Below are 11,297 nucleotides of genomic sequence, written 5' to 3'. Positions count from 1 at the left end.
CTATTGGCGACACCGATCAGAGGGATCAGTTAACCGTCTAATGTGTATCGGAGCATCCCAGCTTTTCTTCTACAGATGATGTTGAGTTAAAAAAGGATCTGGACTGTCGAATTTTCAAAAGCTGATATTTTTGTTCTTCGGAAGATTGGCCACTGTCACTGGCAGTGACTTTCACTTAATTTCTCCATATAAATTAGACTAATGTTGGCACTCTAAGGGTACCGTCACACAGTGGCATTTTGATCGCTACGACGGCACGATCCGTGACGCTCCAGCATCGTAACAATATCGCTCCAGCGACGTAGACTGCTGTCACACTTTGCAATGTACGACGCTGGAGCGATAATTTCAATCTTGCCTTCCTTGGCCTCACAGAAACATGGCTAACACCCTCTGACACCGCCTCCCCTGCTGCGCTGTGTTACGGAGGCCTCCACTTCACCCACACCCCTCGACCCGGCAACAAACATGGTGGAGGAGTGGGTCTTCTCCTTTCTTCAAACTGCACCTTTAACCCAATCCCACCTCTTCCCTCCCTTATCCTCCCCTCTTTTGAAGTCCATTCTGTCCGCATCTACTCTCCCTCCAACCTCCAAGTGGCCGTCATATACCGACCTCCGGGCCCGGCCACTGCCTTTATTGACCAATTCTCCACCTGGCTTCTTCACTTTCTCTCTGCTGACACTCCCACCATCATCATGGGTGACTTCAACATCCCCATTGATACCCTTCAGTCAACAGCCTCCAAACTTCTGTCCCTTACCTCATCCTTTGGACTTACTCAGTGGTCCTCCGCAGCCACCCACACGGATGGGCATACACTAGACCTGGTATTCACCCGTCTCTGCTCTCTATCTAACTTCACCACCTCCCCTCTCCCTCTATCCGACCACCATCTGCTCACCTTCTCATCCCTGTCCTCCTCACCAATCATCCATATCCAGCAACATGCGCACCCACGCAGAAACCTTGCACACCTAGACACCCACACACTCTCTGACTCCATCCTACCACTGGCATCCATATCTTCACTCCACGACACAGACAATGCCGCTGCTTTCTACAATGCCACTCTCGCATCAGCTATTGACACGGTTGCCCCTCTCGTCCATGGCAGAGCGCGACGTATCAATAGACAACCTTGGCATAATAACACCACCAAAAAGCTAAGGCAAGTGTCCAGGGTTGCGGAGCGGCGTTGGAAGAGAACACACTCGCAAGACTACTTCACTGTATTCAAACAAGCAACACTCGCTTTTAAATCTGCACTCACCTCTGCTAAACAGGCCTACTTCACAACCCTCGTATCTTCCCTATCCCACAACCCCAAACAGTTATTCAAAACATTTAACTCCCTCCTCCACCCCCCACTGCCCCCTCCAACCTCTCTCATCTCTGCTGAGGACTTTGCCACACACTTTAAAAATAAGATCGACCAGACAAGGCAAGACTTTATTGTTCAACCACCACAACCCCTTTGTATACCAGACCAATGCCCAAACCCCATAACCTCCCTATCCAACATCACTGAAGGGGGACTTAATTGTCTCCTCTCCAAATCCCACCTCACTACCTGTGCGCTCGACCCCATCCCATCCCACCTCCTCCCCAACCTCACCAACACACTTATCCCATCCCTAACCCACCTCTTCAACCTATCACTAACTTCTGGCACCTTCCCCTCTGCGTTCAAACATGCCACAATCACGCCTATCCTTAAAAAGCCAACCCTCGATCCAACTGCTATGTCCAGCTATCGCCCAATATCGCTGCTCCCATTTGCTTCCAAACTCCTGGAGCAGCACGTCCATGCTGAACTCTCCTCCCACCTCTCATCTAACCTGTTGTACGACAATCTACAATCTGGTTTCCGCCCCCATCACTCAACTGAGACTGCCCTGACCAAAATCACTAACGACCTACTTACCGCCAAAGCTACTGGACAATACTCTGTACTCCTCCTTCTAGACCTGTCCTCTGCTTTCGACACAGTTGACCACTGCCTCCTACTGCAGATGCTCTCCTCCTTTGGCATCAAAGATCTCGCCCTATCCTGGATCGCCTCATACCTTTCCAACCGCATATTCAGCGTCTCCCACTCCCATACTACCTCCTCATCCCACCCTCTCTCTGTTGGAGTCCCCCAAGGCTCTGTTCTAGGACCCCTACTCTTCTCAATCTATACACTTGGCTTGGGAAAACTCATAAAGTCCCATGGATTCCAGTACCACCTCTATGCTGACGACACTCAGATCTACCTCTCTGGCCCAGACGTCACCGCTCTGCTGTCCAGAATCCCAGAGTGCCTATCAGCCATATCCTCCTTCTTCTCCTCTCGCTTCCTCAAACTCAATGTGGACAAATCTGAACTCATCATCTTTCCTCCATCCCACAAATCTTCCTTACCTGACCTATCTATCGCAGTCAATGACATCATGCTTTCCCCTGTACCCGAAGTCCGCTGCCTCGGAGTAACCTTCGACTCTGCCCTGTCCTTCAAACCACACATCCAAGCTCTTTCCACCTCCTGTCGCCTCCAGCTCAAAAATATCTCCAGGATCCGTCCTTTCCTCAACCCCCAATCTACTAAAATGCTTGTGCACGCCCTCATCATTTCCCGCCTTGACTACTGCAACATCCTTTTCTGTGGCCTCCCTGCTAACACCCTTGCACCTCTCCAGTCCATCCTTAACTCTGCTGCCCGACTAATCCATCTCTCTCCTCGCTACTCCTCCGCTTCCCCCCTCTGCAAATCTCTTCACTGGCTCCCATTCCCTCAGCGTTTCCAGTTCAAATTGCTAATACTGACCTACAAAGCCATCCACAACCTGTCTCCTCCATATATCTCTGAACTAATCTCTCGATATCTTCCCTCACGTGATCTCCGGTCCTCCCAAGCCCTCCTTCTCTCCTCCACACTTATTCGCTCCTCATCCAATCGCCTCCAAGACTTCTCCCGAATATCCCCCATCCTCTGGAACTCTCTGCCCCAACACGTCCGACTATCAACCACAGTCGGATCCTTCAGACGGAACCTGAAAACTCATCTCTTCAGGAAAGCCTACAGCCTGCACTGACACCGCTGCTGCCTCATCACTATCGAAGCTACCGCCTCACCAACACCGGAGCTCCTGCAACCCTCAACCTACTGTCTCCTTCCCCATAATCCTGTAGAATGTAAGCCCACAAGGGCAGGGTCCTCGCCCCTCTGTATCAGTCCGTCATTGTTAGTTTGTTTACTGTATGTGATATTTGTAACTTGTATGCAACCCCTTCTCATGTACAGCACCATGGAATCAATGGTGCTATATAAATAAATAATAATAATAATAATAATAATAATGACGTATGTGCGATGTAGAAGCCGTTGGTTACTATGCGCACATCATATACAATATCGTGCACACCTTTGTTACACCATGTGATCATGCCGCCACAGCGGGACACTAGACGACGAAAGAAAGTTTCAAACGATCTGCTACGACGTACGATTCTCAGCGGGGTCCCTGATCGCAGGAGTGTGTCAGACACAGCGAGATCGCTGGAACGTCATGGATATATCGCTGGAACGTCACGAATCGTGCCGTCGTAGCAATCAAAATGCCACTGTGTGACGGTACCCTTAGGGGTACATTGCGTCGTACATTGCAAAGTGTGACAGCAGTCTACGACGCTGGAGCGATATTGTTACGATGCTGGAGCGTCACGGATCGTGCCGTCGTAGCGATCAAAATGCCACTGTGTGACGGTACCCTAATGTATGAGAACACCGGCCAAAAGATCGTCTGGGAAGATGTTGATAGGGCATGTCCAATTTCGAACTACAGATCGCTTTGTTCTCCCAGAGATAAGCCATTGTCATAGATGTCTGTTGATGGCTTTCTCATAGAGAACACAGGAGCACTTGGCCTAACAAGCAATCATGTGTATTGAAGAGACATCCGAGATGGCTGTGTCACACTTTGACAGTAGGAAAGTCGGGGCAGGGGGACCCTATACTGTCCCTTAATCTAGAGGAGTTCTAGTAGATCTCTAACCCCAGGGTTACCACTGAGGGGTCTCCTATCTCTCTGTGCTTCTACAAAATCGTAAACTGCTCCCACCATCCCCCTAGGGAGGAAAGGGCCGGGAGTGAAAGAGTAAATAGAGGCGGGGCAAACCAAGGCACAATCCAATGGCAGATGCACAGGATAAAATAGGAAGGGGAAATAGGTGCACAGTAAAGAGACAGAAAAGCAACGCAGAAAAAAAATGCCGAAAGGGGAGGATAGAGGTATTCACAACAAACCGCATGCAACAATCTCAAAACGAGTAAGGCTATGTGCACACGCTGCGGATTTTGCTGCGGATCCGCAGCAGTTCCGCAGCAGTTTCCCATGCGTTTACAGTACAATGTGAACCTATGGGAAACCCAATCCGCAGTGCACATTTCTTTGTGCGGATTCCGCTGCGGTTTACACCTGCTCCTCAATAGGATTCCGCAGGTGTAAAACCGCAGTGGAATCCGCACTAATTCCGCAATAAATCCGCAGTAATTCCGCAGGTAAAACGCAGTGCCTTTTACCTGCGGATTTCACAAATCCGCTGCGGAAAAATCCGCAGAGCTCCTAAATAGGTGTGCACATACCCTAGCGACTCTCCAGACCACTTTCTCCAATGCAACCAGGAACAGAAGGAAGATTCTATTGCTTGCATGGGAATTCAAGCACAGGTTTATATAATGGAAAAGTATAGTTCCAATAGGCAGCACAGCTAATACACAACATAGAACTTAACCCTTTCCACGTCACAAGAAACCTGTTAACTCATGAATGGCAGTGTAGATTTAAAGAGGACCTGTGCTCAGCTAAGGCTACTTTCACACTAGCGTCGATACGGTCCCGTCGCAGTGCGTCGGGCCGACGTACCGACGCATGCTGTGAAGTAAAATGTAGACAACCAATTAGAATAATATAAGGATATATTTGCTTGGACAACCAAAAAGAAATGAAATATCCTAAAAAAATACTTTATTAATAATATCTAAAATTCTCATAGACAATTAAATATACTTAGATGTATGCTACCAACATCAACCACCTGGGTTTGGGTAGGCTAGGAAAAATTCAGGAAGTAGTAACAAATGTATTCCTGACACAGTCCCTGTTAGGTGGCCCTATAGTGGCTTTCACCTACCTAACCGCTGTTAGGTAGGTGAAAGCCACTATAGGGCCACCAAACTGGGAGATCGTTGGTCGCTGAACAAAGTCCAGAACTTTATTTCGTCGCTGGATCTCCCGTGGACATCGCTGGATCGGCGTGTGTGACACCGATCCAGCGATGTCTTCACTGGTAACCAGGGTAAACATCGGGTAACTAAGCGCAGGGCCGCGCTTAGTAACCCGATGTTTACCCTGGTTACCATCCTAAAAGTAAAAAAACAAACAGTACATACTTACCTAACGCTGTCTGTCCCCGGCGCTGTGCTCTGCACTCCTCCTGCACTGGCTGTGAGCGTCGGTCAGCCGGAAAGCAGAGCGGTGACGTCACCGCTCTGCTTTCCGGCCGCCGTGCTCACACAGACAGTACAGGAGGAGTGCAGAGAAGCACAGCGCCGGGGACAGACAGCGTTAGGTAAGTAACATAGTAACATAGTTAGTAAGGCCGAAAAAAGACATTTGTCCATCCAGTTCAGCCTATATTCCATCAAATAAATTCCCAGATCTACGTCCTTCTACAGAACCTAATTGTATGATACAATATTGTTCTGCTCCAGGAAGACATCCAGGCCTCTCTTGAACCCCTCGACTGAGTTCGCCATCACCACCTCCTCAGGCAAGCAATTCCAGATTCTCACTGCCCTAACAGTAAAGAATCCTCTTCTATGTTGGTGGAAAAACCTTCTCTCCTCCAGACGCAAAGAATGCCCCCTTGTGCCCGTCACCTTCCTTGGTATAAACAGATCCTCAGCGAGATATTTGTATTGTCCCCTTATATACTTATACATGGTTATTAGATCGCCCCTCAGTCGTCTTTTTTCTAGACTAAATAATCCTAATTTCGCTAATCTATCTGGGTATTGTAGTTCTCCCATCCCCTTTATTAATTTTGTTGCCCTCCTTTGTACTCTCTCTAGTTCCATTATATCCTTCCTGAGCACCGGTGCCCAAAACTGGACACAGTACTCCATGTGCGGTCTAACTAGGGATTTGTACAGAGGCAGTATAATGCTCTCATCATGTGTATCCAGACCTCTTTTAATGTGTGGCACCCCTAGGGGTATTTGCCACAAAAATAGTTACTGACAGTAAGTACAAATACTAAAATAGCAAGACTGCACTACCACCTCCGGCCAGAAGGGGGAGCTCCAGAGACTCCCCTTGATCCATTCTGGTCTGAGAGAAGAACTGGCAGTTGGGCTAAGGAGCTGATAGTGAGAGGTCATACAGCTGAATTTCTAACAGCCCTATGACGGTTTCCAGGCCGAAATCACCGGCCTGAGGAGAAGAGGGATAGAGAAAAAGGACATTGTGAGAACCGGGTAGCATTAATCACTACCCAGAACAGGCGCAAAGACGGATACCGGATCCGTGGCTGTATTCATTATATATAATACAGCAACCGGAAAAACGTGAGGTGATATCAGCTTCACTAGGGCCGGACGCAGCAACAGACACAGAGTTCAGCGGTACTCCCAGAGGGGGTAAACCGATAAAAGGACTCGGGTTGCCCGTCGAACCAGGACCCGGAGGGGACAGATTGGGCCGGCAGCCAGTTCACATACAGCAGCAGGGCCACACAGAAATTGCGCACAATAAGAGGCGAAGACCCCGGCAGGGTCAAAGTAACTCAGAGTTCCCATACAGACTCCGGTGACAGGACTGGTTGTAAATCCTTTTATGTTAAAGTAAACTGGTTAAACGTTTCAGTGCCTCAGTCTTTCATTTGGACAATAGCCATCTATCCAGGATCGGGATCGTCACCGCTGGGAGAACCTGCTGCTGATCAAGTAAGTGCCTGTCCCCTCATGATACCCCTTACACTGTGCATTGCCTGAGGCCACAGCACCGAGTCAAGCCACCCGTGACATCCCCCTCAAGAGACAGACTCCATTGGTCCGGTGCTGGGTATCCCGGTCTCCTGGGCGTCACAATTGGCGTCACGAACAGGATCTAGCCAGCCCGTATACCGGGTATTGTGTGCCGTGATTGGAGCCCAAAACTGTGAAAACTGGGATGAAAAATCTTGAAAATTGACTTTATTAAACAAAAATCCATTCCCCATTGAAAACTATTGAAAGTGACTTTTCCCCATTGGTTATAATGGAGTAAAGATGGCCGCCATCCCCTGAGGTAATCACTTCATAACCGTTAGGCACGAGACTGTTAATTGAGCTACGCCATCACCTGAGCCCCAGTCTAACTGAAAAACTTCAGAATCCGCCATTACAGAGCGCGGTGGGTGGGAGCAGCAGGGGGCGTGTCATTGTGGGCGGCACCAAGCTGAGCGCTCTGACATCAGAGCAAGGGGAAAATCGATCCTGCTGCACAGCGGAACGAATCTACACTATCCCGACGGAAGCGGAGGACCGGAAGGGTCCGGATTAACTAAGGGGGCACAGTATGTCGCAGCACGGAGACGCCGCAGCACCCGGCAACGCTAATGCAGCTGAAAGACAGAGTGTCAATAGAGAGTCCGGCAGCGCAGCGGTGCAAGGAGTGGCGCCCATCATGCCGGTGCTGATGCCATATACCCCGGGTGGCCCATGGCTTCCAATGTATGAAGGTGAGCCTAATACCCTTGACGATTTCAGAGAAAAGATGCTGGCCCATTTTGACATGTTCCCTGTGGGTGAAGTTCAGCGTGTTAGTCTCCTGATGATGCAGTTAAGTGGCCATGCTAAGCGAGAAGTCACAGCATGGGCAGCTGATCTAAAAGGCACTGTTGAACGCATATTTGCTGGATTAAAAGCTACATTTGAAACCACGGCCAGCAGCAAAGCTAAAATACGATTCTTTAATTGCAAACAAAAAGCTAATGAGGGCGTGAGAGACTTTGCCTTAAACCTGCAGGAAGCCCTTAAATCACTTACACTGGCTGAACCCATTTTTAACACCGGAGCGGATAAACTGCTAAGAGATCAATTTATTGAGGGACTCTACACCCCTTCTCACCGGGGGCATGTGAGCATGCTTGTTTTTAAGAACCCTGAATTGACATTTGCCCAATTAAAGGAGAGCGCTATACGTCTCCAGCTGGCAGAGGCACCTCGGGATCAGGATCCTGCGCAACCCATGGCAGAGGCACCTCAACAACAGGGAGTGCCAGTGACATCAGCTATGTCTGGGGCCATTGCTAAGCCCCTGGGGCCCAGTACTAATGAGGCTCTTCAACAAAAGCTTGACTCTTTAGCTGATGTTGTTGCTTCAATGGCTAAAACCATGCAGGAGATGAGAGGACACAAGATGGAGTTGGCAAACTGTAGAGAGGATGTTCCATGGATGAGACCCCGGAGATACCCGACATGGAGAGGACGACCCCGCGACCGCTACCAACCAGATGGACAGCCCATTTGCCGCCGTTGCCAGCAGCCGGGCCACTTTGCACGAGATTGTGATTTAAACGGGAATCCCCTGGGAATGCGGGCCGCTTCGCAGGAATGAACTTTCAAGGCCCAACACCCTGGCACGACAGGTACATCGGAGGACGACCCATTATCCCTATCGTGCTGGACGGAATTCCCCTCAACGCTTTGCTGGACACAGGTTCCCAGATTTCATCTATACCGTATATCCTTTATAAGAGGTACTGGGCTGATGCAGATATTGATAAAGGGCCCTCTGATGTTGAACTAGATATATGGGCCAGTAATGGTAAGTTGGTACCGAAACTAGGATTCAGGGAGATGACCATAAAGATTGGTAAAGTAGAACTGAAGAAACAGGGTATAATTGTTGTTGATGTTGACTGGCGGAACTGTGAACCAACTGTATTGATAGGAATGAATGTGTTAGAGAACTGCTTTTCCGAAGTCATTTCTGTCTTACAGCAAATTGCTGAAACTACCCAATCCTGCCAGCAGAGAGTTCTCCGGAGGGAAATAAAGGTATTGATGTTAAGGCAACAGGTAGAAGTTGCAGGTGGAGAAATCGGCAGTGTGAGGGTAAGTGATCCAACGTCTATTGTAATCCCACCAAAAACAGAAATGCTGGTATGGTGTAGAGCAGCCATTGGTATTAAGGGACGAGATTATCAAGCCTTAATAGAACCAGTGTACACCGACAGCAGGCCCACTATACTCACAGCACGAGGGATAGTCGAGGTACACCGGGGACGAGTGCCGGTACGACTTTTGAACTGTGGAGAGGAAGAGGTCACTTTGCCAAGGTATGCTACAATGGCAAAGCTATATACTGTTGACAACAATGCCATCACAACCATTGAGCCCTTAGAACCAACCTGTCAGGTGGAAGGCAATGGCTCAGATGGAGAAATGGAGGATTGGTGCCAACAGCTACACGTGGGCATAAATTCAACACCTACCCATCAAAAACAAGGGGTGTATAGGCTAGTGACGGAATATGAACAAGTCTTCAGTAAACACCCATTGGACTTCGGACGGATAGAAGGGGTAGAACACACAATCCCCACAGGTGACCATCCCCCAATAAAAGAAAGATATAGACCCATACCGCCCGCTCACTATCAATGTGCAAAAGATATGCTGAGGGAAATGAAACAGGCCGGGGTAATAAGAGACAGCTGTAGCCCCTGGGCGGCCCCTCTAGTGATTGTCAAAAAAAAGGACGGAACCATGAGAATGTGCGTAGACTACCGGAAGATTAATAACATCACCCATAAAGACGCCTACCCCTTGCCTAGGATAGAAGAGTCCTTAACTGCTTTGAAATCTGCTAATTATTTTTCCACCTTAGACTTAACAAGCGGGTATTGGCAAGTCCCTGTGGCTGAGAGAGATAAGGAAAAGACGGCATTCACCACACCAATGGGTCTATGTGAATTTAATCGCATGCCGTTCGGACTCTGCAACGCATCCGGTACCTTCCAGCGGCTGATGGAATGCTGCCTCGGACACAAGAACTTCGAGACCGTCCTCCTGTACCTAGATGATGTGATCGTCTACTCAAAGACTTACGAACAACACTTAATAGACCTGGCAGAAGTGTTCGAAGCCTTATCCAGGTATGGCATGAAAGTCAAGCCATCCAAATGTCACCTTCTCAAGCCAAAGGTACAGTACCTGGGACACATCGTGAGTTCGGAGGGAGTAGCACCAGATCCCGAGAAAATAAGCGCCATAAGGGATTGGCCAAGACCTACCAGCGCAAAAGAAGTGAGACAATTCCTGGGATTGGTGGGTTACTATCGCAGATTTATAAAAGGATTTACCAAGTTGGCAGCACCCTTGCAAGACACCTTGGTAGGGCAGACGAAGAAACCTTCAAACCGAAACCCTCCTTTTCAGTGGAACGACGAAAGGGAAGACTCCTTTGAACAACTAAAGAAGGCACTAACCGGAGAAGAGGTTCTGGCATACCCAGATTACCATAAACCTTTCATCCTCTACACCGATGCCAGTAATGTGGGACTAGGAGCGGTGCTGTCACAAAAGCAAGAAGGTCGGGAGAAAGTCATCGCCTTTGCAAGTAGAAAGCTCCGGCCTACTGAAAGAAATTCAGAAAATTACAGCTCCTTCAAATTGGAACTACTGGCAGTAGTTTGGGCTGTGACGGAGCGTTTCAAACACTATCTGGCCGCTGCAGAATTTATTGTCTATACTGACAACAATCCGTTGACCCACCTGGACACAGCCAAATTAGGTGCGTTAGAACAGCGATGGATAGCCCGGTTATCTAATTACAACTTCATAATCAAGTATCGAGCAGGTCGCAAGAATGGAAATGCCGATGCCCTATCCCGGATGCCACACTTGAGAGATGTAGAAGAGGAAACGGGGGAGCTTGAAGAAATTGAACTACCAGCCTTCCATCGTCCCAAGGCAAAACATCATCAGTCAAGTACCTATCAGAAACAACAAGAGGTGAATTTTAATCCGTTAGCACACCATAGATGGGCTGACACCCAAGACAGCAATCCGGCTGTGAAGTTGGTGAAAGAACTGTTGACTGAGCAAAGTGCATATCCCGATGAGGATGCCCCAGAAGAGACGCATCAACTCTGGAAAGAGAGAGGCAAAATGTTCCTGTGTCAAGGGAAGCTCTGTAGAAGATACACCAATCCGAAAACACATGAATTGGTTTGGCAGATTATTGTGCCTAAACAAGATGTGAAGATGG

Source organism: Ranitomeya imitator, chromosome 3, assembly GCF_032444005.1.
Source record: "Ranitomeya imitator isolate aRanImi1 chromosome 3, aRanImi1.pri, whole genome shotgun sequence".
Classification (NCBI taxonomy): domain Eukaryota; kingdom Metazoa; phylum Chordata; class Amphibia; order Anura; family Dendrobatidae; genus Ranitomeya; species Ranitomeya imitator.
This window is presented reverse-complemented; position numbering follows the sequence as displayed.